A 14838-nucleotide genomic window follows, 5' to 3' on the forward strand; every position below is an offset into this window, starting at 1 on the left:
TCCAAATTTTATTGTCCTTGGATTTTTGGCCCACTTCCCTGTATATTCTACCTATGTTGGTGTATACTATTATACACGACCTGTATCTGACACATTTTGGGCTTACGGGACTCGAGAAGTCAATCTCCAACCTTGTATGGCTTTTTAGACATCTGTTCATCAATTTCAAACGCTGACCAGCTCGAAGGGAAGGGTTTGAGCCTTGGTGGCTCAACAAGAAAATGCAAACCGAGGAGATAAAGTCCATGAGGACTCAAAAGGAGTTTCACAAGTGGAGGAAAGGAGTTAATACACAATCTATCTAATATATAAATACAAAAGAGTAAACCAACCTACTGGGAAATATGAATTTTGACCCAAGAAAGTACAAATTCACATATAAGGGAATTTTGACCCAAGAAATTACAAACCTCAAGCAGAAAAGGGGCAAAAAAAAAAAAAAAAAGAGAAACCTAGTAAAGGGTCCTTGTTTTGTAAGTTGTGGAATGGGCTGGGTTGGACAATGCTGGAAAAATGAGAAATGAAACTGGATTGAAGAAAAAAGAAAATTTTCAAAATGTCAATATTTTAACATTTAAGAGGGTTCATTAGTAACATTTTTAATATTTAGTAAAAATATCAAAATTTTAATTTGTTGTGTATCTTATTTATGTTTTTATTTAAATAATACAATTATTCTATAACAAAAAGGAGAAAATTATGGGAGAGAATATTTCAAAAAAAATGTAAAGATCACTTAATTTTCTCATCTGTTACATTTTCAAATAAAATTCAAACTTTGTTTTTTTTTTCATAATCAAAACCTTTTTTTTATTAGTTTGTATTCATTTAAATAGATATACCAAATGAATATATAGTTATTTAAGAAACATGTTTGTATTCATATATTTTTTTCATGTGTATTTATTTGTTTCTTCGAAATCTTGTATTTCGTATTTATTTCAATGTGTATTTCATTTGTAATTCTATTTATTCTAGTTTTTTATTTAGAATATTGTATAATAATATATAAAATTCTTATCATTTACAATTTCGAAAAAAAATATCATTTTTCATTCTATTAGATCAACTTCCCTTTGTTATGTTTTCATTATAATTGTATACCAATATTTTTTATAATTTATGTGCTCTCTTTACCATTCAAATTAAAATTGATTTTTTCTTTCTTGTAAACTACAAATTGTATTTTGGTGATCAAAATTGTATTACTTGATTGTCATATATATATATATAGACGTATCTCAAAATATATGAATATGATTTATGAAAGGGTACAAGATTTTTTTTTGGGGGGGGGGGGGGGGGGGGAGGCAAATAACATACTTGTTGGAAATAATATATCTATTGAGTAAGATATAATATTCTAAAAAAATTAATACAAATTGACTATGAAAGAAATAAAAATACAATATTCTGGAAAACAGATACCATACATAGTAAAATAATATAATCAGGATATAATATTCTAAAAAATACAAATTGACTGTTAAAAAATAGGATACATTTATGCTTAAAAAATACAAATTCATATGAGATACGTATTTAATGACTACAAATAAAAAATAAATACAATTTTCTTAACAAAAATTCAAATGATGAGTAAAAGAAAAATAATTGACAAACAAAAATTAATATTAACATTATTTTGATATGAATACATTTTCGCAACCTTCTTTCTTTGACTCTCTCTTTCTTTATGTTCCTTGTTTACAATTCTTTTCACCAAATTCAAATCTAAATCTGTGTTTATTTGTGAATTAATAACCCTATAAGCAAAATTCGAAATTATTAAATATGAATATACAAAAAAAAAGAAAAATCAAACAATATATTATGTATGAATGCTTATGTGGATTACTACAAATTACAATCTTCTAAATCTCAAATATGAAAATAAAATCATAAAAATAGTGTTTCAAATACTAAAATTCTGAAATGCATAAATATTTGATGAGTATGTTAACAAACTCATATAAAAATTGAAAAAATGATGAAAAATCTGTAATACATACAAAATTCAACATAATTTTTTATTTCAAAAATAACATCTCATGAAATCTCGCAAAATAAATGATGATTTCAAAAATACCTTTATGTATTGAGTGATTTTTTGAGTCAATCGGTAGATCTAAACAAATTGATATGAACTTGGATAATTAATTCTTCTTCAACAATGAGAGGGAATAATGGTGAAAATAGTAAAAGAGAAATTTTTTTTGAAAATCTTAAAGATGGAAATAAATTAAATGGTATTAAAGTCTTGAAGAAATCTAAATGGGTAGTGAATATATTTAATGTTGCACTGTTTTAAGAAATAAAAGAAAAGACAAATAATAGTATTTGGATACAAATTATTTTTAAAATATTGATATTTTGACATTTTGAATAAATATTTTAAAGTGTAGATAATTTTATTAATTAAGTTAGAAATTGTGACTTGTTTACTAATTTTTCGTTCAAGGAATAAGGAAATTGACAAGTGGGCTCGAAATACGGCCCAAATTCTTGGTCTTAAAATGGGTTGAAGACAGAAATTACATTTGGCTTCAATTACAATAGAAATTAATTACACAAATTAAAGAGGTAACCACAATGAATTAATTTCAGAAGATTCAGCTAGAATTTAAATCGGAAGAATTGATATAATTAATTTATGAACTTCTTTAGGGTGTGTTTGGTACGAAGGAAAATTTTTTCCTGAAAAATAAGTAGATTTTTTACTTATTTTCTCATGTTTGGTTGGTGAGTAGAAAATATTTTCCAGAAATGATTTTTAATGTTTGATTTATGAATGAAAAATGTTTTTGAGAAATATATTTTATTTTTACTGAAATAAAAAATAATTTTTGAAATTGAAAATACTTTTTTAAAAATAATTTTTTTTTTGGGTGAGGGGGGTGAGGGAAGGAGATAGGGGTGAAAAAAATAAAATTTAAAGTTGAAATATTTTTTAAAAATAAAATACTTTTTTTGGGTGGGGCTGGTAGGGGACTGGGGGGGGGGGGGTAGGGGAGAAAAAATAAAAAATTGAAGTTGAAAATATAAACTGAAAACGAGTTTAATTTTTTTGGATGGGGCGGGGTGCTGATCGTTGTCGTGGGGAGGGAGACATAAGAATATAAAAAATTGAAATTACAAATATTTTTTTGAAATTGATTTTTTTTCAAAAAAAAAATGTAATTTGAAATTGGGTGAGGAGTTTTAGAAAATATTTTCCTAAACTTTAGAAGGGAAGTCATTTTCCTTAATTTTGAGGAAAATAAATTGATTTGGAAAACATTTTTCACAACTTTTATTCCAACCAAACATGAGAAAATTGGAAAATATTTTCCGGAAGATGTTTTCCTTCATACGAAACACACTCTTAATCTTAATGAAATAGTTAACTTACTTATAAACTAATTTATTCAGTAAAACCAAATCCTTCGAGACAAACCTTCAGATATTCTTAGAGTATACTAATTATATGTAAAATATATTTATTACTTAAAAATAAAATTACTTAAAAATAACTTGAAAGTAACTATATTTTAAAATAAAATTAATTATTTTAAATCGTTTGAAATTAAAGAAACTCAAAAATTAATATATACTGTGGAGGTTCAAAATTGAATGTCAACGACACTATGTTCTTCTTTCTACAATAACTTCTCTCTTTCATTACTTCATAACATATAAATTATCACCAAATAAATTAGGAAGAGTGTTTGTTTCCTCAGATCGGTAGATTTTCTATAAACCTTTTCAGTGGACTAAAATCTATTATATGTAATGAGGAAAAAAATGAACATTCAAGGAAAATATAGTTTTTGTAGTTAAGAGAGTTTTGACGAAATTTTCTCATCCATATTGACATGAAGAATAAATGTAATGATGGCTTCTTATCATTTAAACAAGCCTTTGGCGCATGGTTAGTTAATTAACAATTTATCTCATTTGAGGTGTAGACCACTATAATCCTTTATATATTAAGCTTTGAACTGATGTAACTTTGTTAGTTAAATTGTGGTCTAAAACAATCTTTAGATATTTGTGTGGTTATAAATCATTTTATAAAAAGAAATTTTAAAGTTAAATTCTTACTAAATATAGAAATTTGTCATTTTTTTTGAACTGAAAAGAATGTGAGTCATATTAAGCAATTTAAACAATATCCTATCACTATCCAATGGATGAGTTTCTACAACTTCTAAATCAGCATTCCAACACAATTTAGCCCTCGTACTTACATATAAACACAGGGCTTGTGCTATACAATAGAAACCACCAAACCCAAAATGTATAAATGCGTCTCTTGCTTACTCATTGTCTCAACCAATTCTCAATATATTTCTCAAATTGCATTTTCCTTTCTCTATACACTTTGAGCGTTTGTTTGAAACTTTCTTCCTTGAAACAATGCTGCTTTTGTCCACTGGTTTCTCTTCTTTCTTCACATTATTTAATTTTATCATATAGTTTTATAATATTAGCTCTACGTCAAAACTTAGCTCAATGGGAGAAGATTGTCCAATTTATGTTAAGAGTCTTAGTCCTCTCGTTCATTCAATCACCTCCAATGTGAGAGTACTCTTTTTTTCATAACCTTCCACATGCAAACCCAAACACGATCCGACACTAAAGCGTGAACAGTTTATTCGAAAGTCCGATATTATATTTTTTGATTCTAATATTACGATATATCAGTTTTGGACTTAACACAACCCAAATATTAGCTAAAAGCACTATAACAAAAGAGACATTACCAAACACGATGGAAGCATGAACAATTTATTCGGAAGCCCAATATTATATGTCTTGATTCTAATATCATGATATATGAAATTTGGACTTAACACAACACCGGATATCATATGTTTTTATTCTAATATCATGATATGTGAATTTTGGACTTAATTAAGACAACCTAAAATTAGCTCAAAGCACTATAACAAAAGAGACATTACTCAAATACGATCCGATACTGAAGCATGAACACCTGATATCATATGTTTCATTCTAATATCATGGTATATAAATTTTGGACTTAAAACAACCCAAAATTAGCTCAAAGCACTATAACAAAAGAGACATTATCCAAACATGAACCAATACTGTAGCATGAACAATTTATTCGAAAGCCCGATATCATATGCCTTAGATTCTATTATCATGACCAGTGCCGAAGTCACATACAATTCATCGGAAAATTATACTGCATAGCTAGATAAAAATATATTTTATGTATACATTTAACTTCTTTATATACCGGCACTCCTTAATTGAAATTCTGGCTCCACCATTGATCACAATATATGAATTTTGGACTTAACACAACCCAAAATTAACTCAATGCACTACACAACAAGGAGAAATTTAGTCACTTACATTTTTGCGACATTTATATAAAGTATTGATTAAACTATACAGTTATATTAACTATCCTACTTATCTCATCCACAACCGATGTAGGAGTCTTCTTTCATCATTTATAACATGTGTTATGGACAAAAATTGTGCCACCGTTTGCCAGACTGAAGGCTTAATCGGCGGCAACTGTTGTGGCTTCCATCGCTGTTGCTTTTGCACCAGAAACTGTTAGAACATATAATGTTTCTAAATGAAATACTCATCATCCATGATAAGTAATGATGTTATATCAATAAAAAGAGACTAGATAGTTCGTATTTACTACTCCATCCATGATAATTTTTGCTCACATATAATATCAGCAAAAATTATATGTGAGGATTACACTCGTGAATGATGATCGTCTTCTCCAAAGTCCCCACCCTTGATCATCTTCTCCAAACCACCCCCTCCCCAACTCCGATCGTCTTCTCTAAATTGCCCCCCCAGCCCACAACCCCCAATCGCCTTCTCCAAATACACTTTATCTGAACCCCCAATCACCTTCTCCAAACCCCCCCAAACAAACAAATCCCCGTTCTCACGCAACTATCAACTATCAACGGGTTTGTCGTACTCACTATGCCTTGTAAGCAAAAAGTGTTAAAATGACACAGTTAGATTCTACCTGAGGTGTTTACAATGAACATGCCTCGGTTAAGGTGTCTAAGTGAAATATTATGCAAACTTTAGGGAGCCACCAATAAGTAAGGTTGAACCTCTGTTGAAATAATAATAACACAATATTTTCCGACCCTCCTAAAAATGAAGCAACCTGCATATGGTGCGAACATTGTTGATGACTTGAAACCATTTCATACTACATCGTAGAATGGTTTTCGATGATTTTTTTTTCAGTACCAAAAACCAAAATAGAGGCTCAGATGTATGGTGCGAACATTGGTGATGACTTGAAACCATTTCATACTACATCGTAGAATGGTTTTCGATGATTTTTTTTTCAGTACCAAAAAATAAAATAGAGGCTCAGATGTATGGTGCGAACATTGTTGATGACTTGAAACCATTTCATACTACATCGTAGAATGGTTTTCGATGATTTTTTTTCAGTACCAAAAAATAAAATAGAGGCTCAGATGTATGGTGCGAACATTGTTGATGACTTGAAACCATTTCATGCTACATCGTAGAATGGTTTTCGATGATTTTTTTTTCGGTACCAAAAAACAAAATAGAGGCTCAGATGTGCTTTTTTGTCGTCATATATCAGAGAGATGGTGAAGACCCAAGTTTTCACATTTGCACAATTATCTTCATGGCACTCCCTCCCAGCAATGCACCAGCCGGGAATCGAACCCGGGTCTGTACCGTGGCAGGGTACTATTCTACCACTAGACCACTGGTGCTTGATATTATAAATATCCAACGTTGAATATACAATCAACACTGGCTGAGTCAACTAGTGCTTCTATGAATGATGATCCATATATGGAATTAACACTGGCTGATTCAACTAGTGCTTCTATGAATGATGATCCATATATGGAATTAACACTGGCTTATTCCAAAAAACTCAATGATGACATAATTATTTATATTTATAAAAATTTCACGTTTTATGTAACAAATTAAATATAAAGAGCTCGCAAAATTTCACATATATTATTTCAATGACATAGACGAAGTATTGACTCACACTATGAAAATCTAAAAATGCCAAACAAAAATCAAATGTGATTTCAGTAAGATTTTTATGTTATCATTTATTGCAACATACATTTTATTTTATAAACTAAAAATTTCAAAAAGATTTAAATTATCACAGTTCAAATTTTTTCCGTACACATCCAAATGTTTTAGATAATAGAACAAAGAATAAGAGAAACCCATAGCCGAGTACTTTATGAAATTTGGACGAACGAGTGGAGCTAGTAAGATCTAGTTGGAAGAGGAAAAAATTACTCCCCGGCTGAATTACAACACTTTTGAAATTTATATCCTAAAATAAATCTTAAATATTTGTGTGACTATAAATTATTTCATTAAGGTAAAATAATAATTTATAGTATAAAATAAATCTTGAATATTTGTGCGACTATAAATTATTTCGTTAAGATAAAAATAATAATTTAAAACTTAGTTATTTTTAATAATAATAAATAATATTTTTGAAAATAGACTAAAACGAAAAATGTGTCACATAAATTCATGCTTAAAATAGAAAAGGAAGAAAAAGAAAATCAATAAAAATTACAACAAAAATGTTAGCAAATTTACGCCTATATAACATACAAATGTAAAAGGGGATACTATGTACATTATTTATGGGGCTACTAATACAGAAATGAGCAGTAAAATTTTAAATAAAAGATGTGCCCATTAGAATCGAATACGCAACGTTAAAGTTCAAAAGCATGACTTTTCACCACTGGCACTAGGCACTTGTTGTTGGGGTCGCAAGTTTAATATTTATTATATATTATATATACACACATAAATATACGAAGTTTCAACCAAGTTCGCTGATTGGCGTGGCACCCCCTCCCTATCACATAGATTCTCCCCGGTAACAATCGGCGCTCCAACAATTTTTACACATTTTACAAATGTGGATTTAGAGTTGTCACCTTCAAGGACATTTGCACAAGTGGAGGAAGGTTTGGTTTGTCTTACATATTGCCCTGTAGATGAAATTGTTATATTTGGAAAGTTGGCATAGGGATATTTCCTTCTTGGATATGATCTTGTGGACAATAGTCTTTTTGCCTATAGATTGCACTAGGTACTAATGTTGTTACAAGTACTTCAAATTTTATTGATCAATTCTTGATATCTTAGGAATTCTTTCTATTAAATGCTTACTAATGGAGATCTTGTAGCGATCCTTTTCGAGAGATATCACAATTTGACAAGAAATCTATTTTAATACTTGTGACATTTAAAAGAGATTAACAAATGACAACAAAATTTTAATCTAGTTGATGTGTTAGGTTCATAACGAATAATTTGGTTAAGGATGTGTATCTTGCCCACTTTAAAAATTTAATTGAAGTCAAAATATGTTTGGCACGAAATAACAATAATATTACCAACTTCCATGTAGCAAATATCAACATGTTCATGCCTCACTACACTTACAAAAGATATAGTAAATTATTATATATCAAGACTTGAGTTTATACTCCCCAAAAAGATTAAAAACGTATAGCCATACTTATATTACAACTCATGGTGACATGACCAAATCAACCCTCAAAATCTCATGTAAATATACAATCATAAATCGTGCACAAGTCTCAAGGTTCATACAAAATATACATATGTCTATATGCAAATAATGTTCCTTAAGGCTCTCAAAATCTCCATCTCGAATGGCCAACTTCATGCATCATCTCGAATGTTCCCTACGATCAAAAAACTATTGCTAAGCATATAGCTTAGTGGCGCAAAAACTAAGATCCAGAGCCCATAGACTCACCAAGTTATCATTCTCAAGTCAAGGGCAGCAAAATTGAAATATAATAAGCAAATCAAGTAAACAATATACAAATAGTATCAAGTTGGATAATTAAAGCTTCAAACGTCAATAACGCTCGTAGCATCATTTTCCAAGATATTCAATAATATGAATCGCCCAATATATACATCATGTCGTCAGACCAAGCACGAGCATAATCAAGAAGGGCCAAAGCCCAATAATCAGGAGAACCAAGAACCATATTAAAAATGCTTTCTTGTTCGTACTTAAAATGGACAACTCTCATACTTAAGATGATAAAAATCCAGAGTCAAGATAGAAAATGACCCGAATCAAGAGACATTTCAATATTGACAAATTCACAGCCATAAGAAGGACAAAGTCCTAGCAAGAATATCAAATGATCAAACAATCCGCATAAGTGGGCGAGTTACACAAGAGTCCTTAACATCACAAATGACAACAACGCGACAATGCAAAGTGATAAGAGGTAACCAAAGTACCAAGATAATATTTCAGATATACCATCAGATAAAAATAGCACAATTAGATATTTATACAAAAATCTCAACGCTTTAGCAAAGAAACAGTCCAACACGACTTCAAGAGTTCAAACCGTTGACCAACCAATGTATGAAGGTCCTCAACTTGTTCACAAGTATATATAACCTTAAAAATACAATTAAATAACTTATTTAATTCCTAGTATCTCAATAATGTCGAAGTAAAACAGTATTATCATCATAAGTAAGCCTAGCCTGTACAAATATGACTAAGCTCCCAAAACAGTGAATCTGTCCAACAAAAGTACTTCAGGTCGCAAATTAGTTTTGAAACATGAAACAACAAAACAGGACTTTATATCCTCATAAAAGATGTAGGTACATCTATTAATCTTGAAAATAATCAAGAATCACCTCAAAATACGTTTTGTACAAAAAGATATAATCAAAACACTAACAGTTGAACGAACATGATTTCTAATTCTAGAAGTTGGACAGAACTTGTCCCATGTTGCGTCCCATATTTCGAATTCATAAAAGCAAAATTAGAGTTTTTCATAAGCATAAGAGTTGCAGAATTACGAATTAGATTTCCAAATCATATTTATTTATGTCAAACTAAGTTCTATCGAAAGAGATATGCACAAAATACCAAACATTACCCAGTTCAGAAGCAAATTTCGTCACTTATCAAAAATGAAGTGTTTATGTGTTGGATTCAAGCCAAAAGGACCTTTTATTTGATGTTGAATAATCAACTGTTTAGATAATGTTATAATGTTCTTAGACTTGAGGGAAACAAATTCAATCAAAAGGGAGTATAAAAATATATAGCTAGAAATGTGATCCTCATCACATGTACACATGTCCTTCATAGGTGCTGCCCAAATAAAAGTAGGTTGCCCAAAAAACATACTATATAACTATATGTATATACCTGATTCCAGAACTTCTAATTCATATGTAATTCTAATTATTCAATTTACATAATTACCCCTATACAATACTTTAAACTACGATAACAATTTATGTTAAGCACATTTTCAATTATCATAAAATTTCAAATTCCCAAAATAAGAATAAAACACATTATAGTAATTAAGAAATGATGTATTGACATAAAATTCTTGTTCTAGCATATTAGAGTGTTACAGATCTCATCTTTTTATTATGTTGAAAATGTAAGGAAAATGAAATCAAGAAGTTACAATTACAAAGTCCTAACATATTCTTGATCTAGTTCCCCAACTTTTTTTTCCGTATATTGATCTTTGTTTCTTTTATTTTTTGTTTGTATTATCGAGACACATGAAGAGTTAGTCATATTGTGTGATTCAAATTTAAAAGACTTGATAAGAGAGTTTTAGTGAATAACAAACAGTCACAACATTTATAACATAAAAGAATGACAGATAACAAAATCGAATAAGACATAGATGCCAGAATTGTCAAACTACTTTTGATATGAAAAAAAGATTTTGAATAGTGATAAACTTGAAGTGGATATCAACAAGAATGATGCCTCTCTACTTTTGTTTAAGAAGAAAAGTCATGGATATTGACAGTCTTGTGGGGATATCAACAAGATCTTACACAATTATGTATTAATTTTGTTTTCCTTCTATTTTTAAAGATTAAAGTCGTAATGATATGTGTATTGTATTATTTCTTTCTTTCTTTCTTTTCTGTCTTTATAATGTCTCTTAAGTTTAATTTTGTACCAACTTTTGATTGGTGTAAGTTTATAATTTCTTTTAGTTCAAACTAATATTTTAAAATGGTAGAGTATCTCCTAAAGAGATACCACTTTCTCACGAATTTATCTTCATTATGGTAAAGTTCTGTTGAAGAATAAATCAAATTTAAATTTATAATTATTATCTCTTTGTTCAAATTAGTAACTTAGTTATGTTGAGAAATCTGCTAATTACTAATCAAATTTTAATATTTATAATTGATTGCTTAAAAGATATAAATCTTAATGATTAATATATATTCTTTATTGGTGTTTGTTGTAACATCTCGTATCTAGAATTAACTAAGTTTATCTAAGAAAAACAAGAATAATCAAATTTAGAAATAATGAAGGAAATCTGGAAAAAAATTCAGATTTCAAAAGTGAGTTTTTGGTCATTTTCAAACGACCATAACTTTCAGCTCAGGAAGAGTTTGAGTGAGTTATTTATACGGATGGAAATCTCGTCAGAAGATCTTTCCAAAGACGCCACATTTGTTAAATTGTGAGGTCTTATGAGGGAGATATGACTTCTGGAAGTTGGATTATTGGGAAGAGGAAATCCCAAATCCGAATTTATTAAGGGTGTTTTGGTCTTTTCCTAAATAAATTATTAATTTGTTTTAAGGGTAATAAGTTGGGGTCTAAGATGAAGCCAATCAGTTTTCACAATTAGAAAATAAGTTAGGGCTTCTAAAGAAAGGAGAAAAGAGGAGAAAGGAGAAGAAGCCGCAACAACACCAAGACTTCGTTGCGTGGATTTCGTCGAGGGTGATCCCTTTGAGGTATGTGATATCTTTTTTGTTGGGTTACATCACCCACATATCAATTTTTTTAGTTCAGTGAAATTGAGGATTTATTTCATGTTAGGAGTTAAGTTCTTGGAAGAACGTTATATTTCTTGTTGATTGGATTGTTGGCTGTCATTGTTGTTTAGATACACGTTAATTCGAGTTATTTTGAATTGTATTAAGTAGTTATTGATAGTATTGATGGTCCTAATCATTTAGTGAAAGATATAGGAAGTTTTGGAGAGTATAGAGATGGAAAACGAGTTGAAAAATTTGTCAGACGTACCTAGGTAGGGGCAGGCGCGCCGCGCCTGCAGTGCACCAGAAATTGGACTCAGTCAACCAAGGTCTGGCGCGGTGCACTACCAATGCGCCAAAATCAGGCCTAAGTCAACTCAAGCTGGCGCAGCGCGCCACCAGTACGCCGGACCCGACGTTTTTCATCTACTTTTCGTAATTTAGCCCTTTAAAGTCCTTTTAAGGTACATTAACATCCTCCAATTAATTCTAATCACTTCAAAAAATATCTAAATACCTAGAAATCATCTAGAACTCAAATTAAAACCTTGAATCCATAATCCATTCAATGAAAGTTAAGATCAATGTCAAGGAAGTTAAGAGTCAAGTCTAAGGTTAATTAGTAAGTAAAAGTTAAGTTATTAAAGGTTTTCAAGAGTCTTAATTAAATATTTTAACTTTGTTTTAAGAATCAAGTTTCAAGTCAAGAAAGAGTAAAAAGTTGAGTTAAATCCTTAAAAGCTACAAGGGAACTAAGTATTCCCTAAGCGTTAAGTTTCAACTTTCAAGTAAGCAAAGAGTATCAACTTGAGTTTAGTTCTCAAGAGTTATAAGAGAACTAAGTAGTCTCTCAGAGCTTAAACTAAAATGTTTTTAAACATTTGAGAAAGAAAGGAAGCTAGACTTCCACAGAGCCTATCACTAGTTTTAATAGAAGCAAGAGGAAACTATGTTTTCCAAGAGAGTTTTTTCAAAGCTAAATTTTGAGCACTTTTCTCAAATTACAGATTAGTATGTTTTAAAAATATAAGAGCCAATATATATATATATATATGTATATATTGGGAGTAGTATTGAGCACCGATGTGGAGATACGAGTTCATATTAACTCAAGTCTCCAAGTAAACTATGTAGCCATCATGGGTAGAAAAGGTTCATACTTTTTAGATGAACCCTCTTCATAGTTTACTAGTGGATCCATTAGGCAATTCAGGTTCTATACTCTGACAAAGTTTGGATGACCACACATCATGGGCCGAGTAACGTTGTATCATCACTATAACCCTTAAGTGATGGTTGTCGGTTAGAGAAGCTCCAATATAAGTATTGTATTGTCATATACATTAGTTATTTATATTTTTAAATAAATCTCAGATATTTTTTGTATACTTGTATACATTCAGAGTTTACAATATGATTTCAGTAAGTATTTCTTTATATTGCAATCACTTTAAAATTGTTTATATTGAATAAGAGTAAGTAGATCAGGAGTTGAGCAGAGCCAAGGTAAGTGTTCTTTCTTACTCCTTTTCAAGACTAAGTGTTGTTTAGCTTTCCAACTCGCATACTCGTACATTCAATGTACTGATGCCAGTTGGTCTGCATCATTTCATGATGCAAAGTAGGCAACCAGGATCGACACGCAACGCACTGTTAATCCAGTTGAGCACTCCACAGCCACTTGGTGAGCCTCATTGCATTCCGGAGGACATTCCTTTTATTTCTTTTCTAGCTTAGTCCATTAGGATGTTGTGGATTCTGTCCCAACATCCCTCTTTAGTCAGTTTAGAGGCTTCGTAGACTGTTAGTAATTTAGTTTGAAGATAATTTACTTGTTGAGACTCAAGTCCTTGTTGGCCAGATCAATTTATGAAGTATTTGTTTTAAATATGCTTAATTCTTATTAAAGTAAAGTTTATTCTTCCTCTGAGTTAAGTAAGTCAGGCCAAGGGTTCGGTTGGGGGCGAGAAATGGTCTCCGAGTGCCGGTCTCGCCCAAGGTCTAAACTCGGGCGTGACATTTGTTATGTAAGTTATAAAAACTATCGAGAAAATGCATGTAAAAATTATATACACAAAAAAGAAATATTTCTATTATTTAAAATAATTGAGACATGATTATTGTTATAGATATTATAAAGAAAGGATATAACTTACTTTTTCATCATAAGATCAAGTTGTATTCAATTTCATATGACTCCATAATAATTGTTTATTATATTTCTACAAAATTCAATTCATTAAACATAAGTACAATTCACATTATGTTAGAGAAGGGTGAAAAAGATTGAAATGAATAAAGTCCATTTAATTACGGAAATAAATGATATGAGGTATTAACTAATATTAGTTTATTTTTTATACTGAGGGAATTATAAATTACTCGCTATTTAATTGTTATAACATGCATTACTTATTTACAATAAAAATATATATTAATTTTAATAAACAAACTCAGTATATCTAATCTTTTTTCAAAGTACATTTATTTATTTCTTCTTCTTCTGTTGCTTTTTTTTACTTTGGAAATTGTATATTTATGTTATTAATTCATTTTGAAATCGTTATAAATTACAAGAATGTTTCTTCACTTCTAAAAAAGATAATTACATGTAAAAAAATAATGTTTTTTTCCTATGGAACCAAATTATACATCTACACATTTATAGGAAGGTAATCATGTATAATATATTTATTTTATTTTATATTATTTTCATGTAAGAAGAAACCCTCAAAAAGTATTTAAAATTTTCAATTAAAATTCTCACACACACACATGACACAAAAGCACACACAAACCCACAAAAGATAAGATAAAGACATTATTATATATATAATACCTCTATTTAAATAATATTTAGTGTATTATTTATGTTTTGCATGATCTTGCGAAGTTGGAATGAGTTCACTTGTGTAAAACTAAAGAACAAATATTATTATCATTCTTAGTGTTGAAGTAACTTTT

At 29.9% G+C, this 14838-nt stretch overlaps 1 long non-coding RNA gene and 2 other non-coding genes across 3 annotated transcripts; all 3 read right to left on the reverse strand.

Annotated features, from left to right (window-relative positions):
• Window positions 1–6584: 6584 nt before the first annotated feature.
• On the reverse strand, window positions 6585–6671 carry LOC112940236 (small nucleolar RNA snoR114). The gene has a single exon (XR_003244201.1). It is a non-coding gene; the product is annotated as a small nucleolar RNA snoR114 (small nucleolar RNA).
• Window positions 6672–6684: 13 nt separating this feature from the next.
• TRNAG-GCC (transfer RNA glycine (anticodon GCC)) lies at window positions 6685–6755 on the reverse strand. Its single transcript has one exon. It is a non-coding gene; the product is annotated as a tRNA-Gly (tRNA).
• A 1728-nt stretch (window positions 6756–8483) lies between these two features.
• LOC138339111 (uncharacterized) lies at window positions 8484–10124 on the reverse strand. The gene is made up of 2 exons (XR_011212166.1): window positions 9993–10124; window positions 8484–8753 (listed from the first exon to the last, which is right to left on the reverse strand). It is a non-coding gene; the product is annotated as an uncharacterized lncRNA (long non-coding RNA).
• Between the last annotated feature and the right edge of the window lie 4714 nt (window positions 10125–14838).

The sequence above is a fragment of the Solanum lycopersicum genome, chromosome 10 (genome assembly GCF_036512215.1).
Source record: "Solanum lycopersicum chromosome 10, SLM_r2.1".
NCBI classification, from domain to species: domain Eukaryota; kingdom Viridiplantae; phylum Streptophyta; class Magnoliopsida; order Solanales; family Solanaceae; genus Solanum; species Solanum lycopersicum.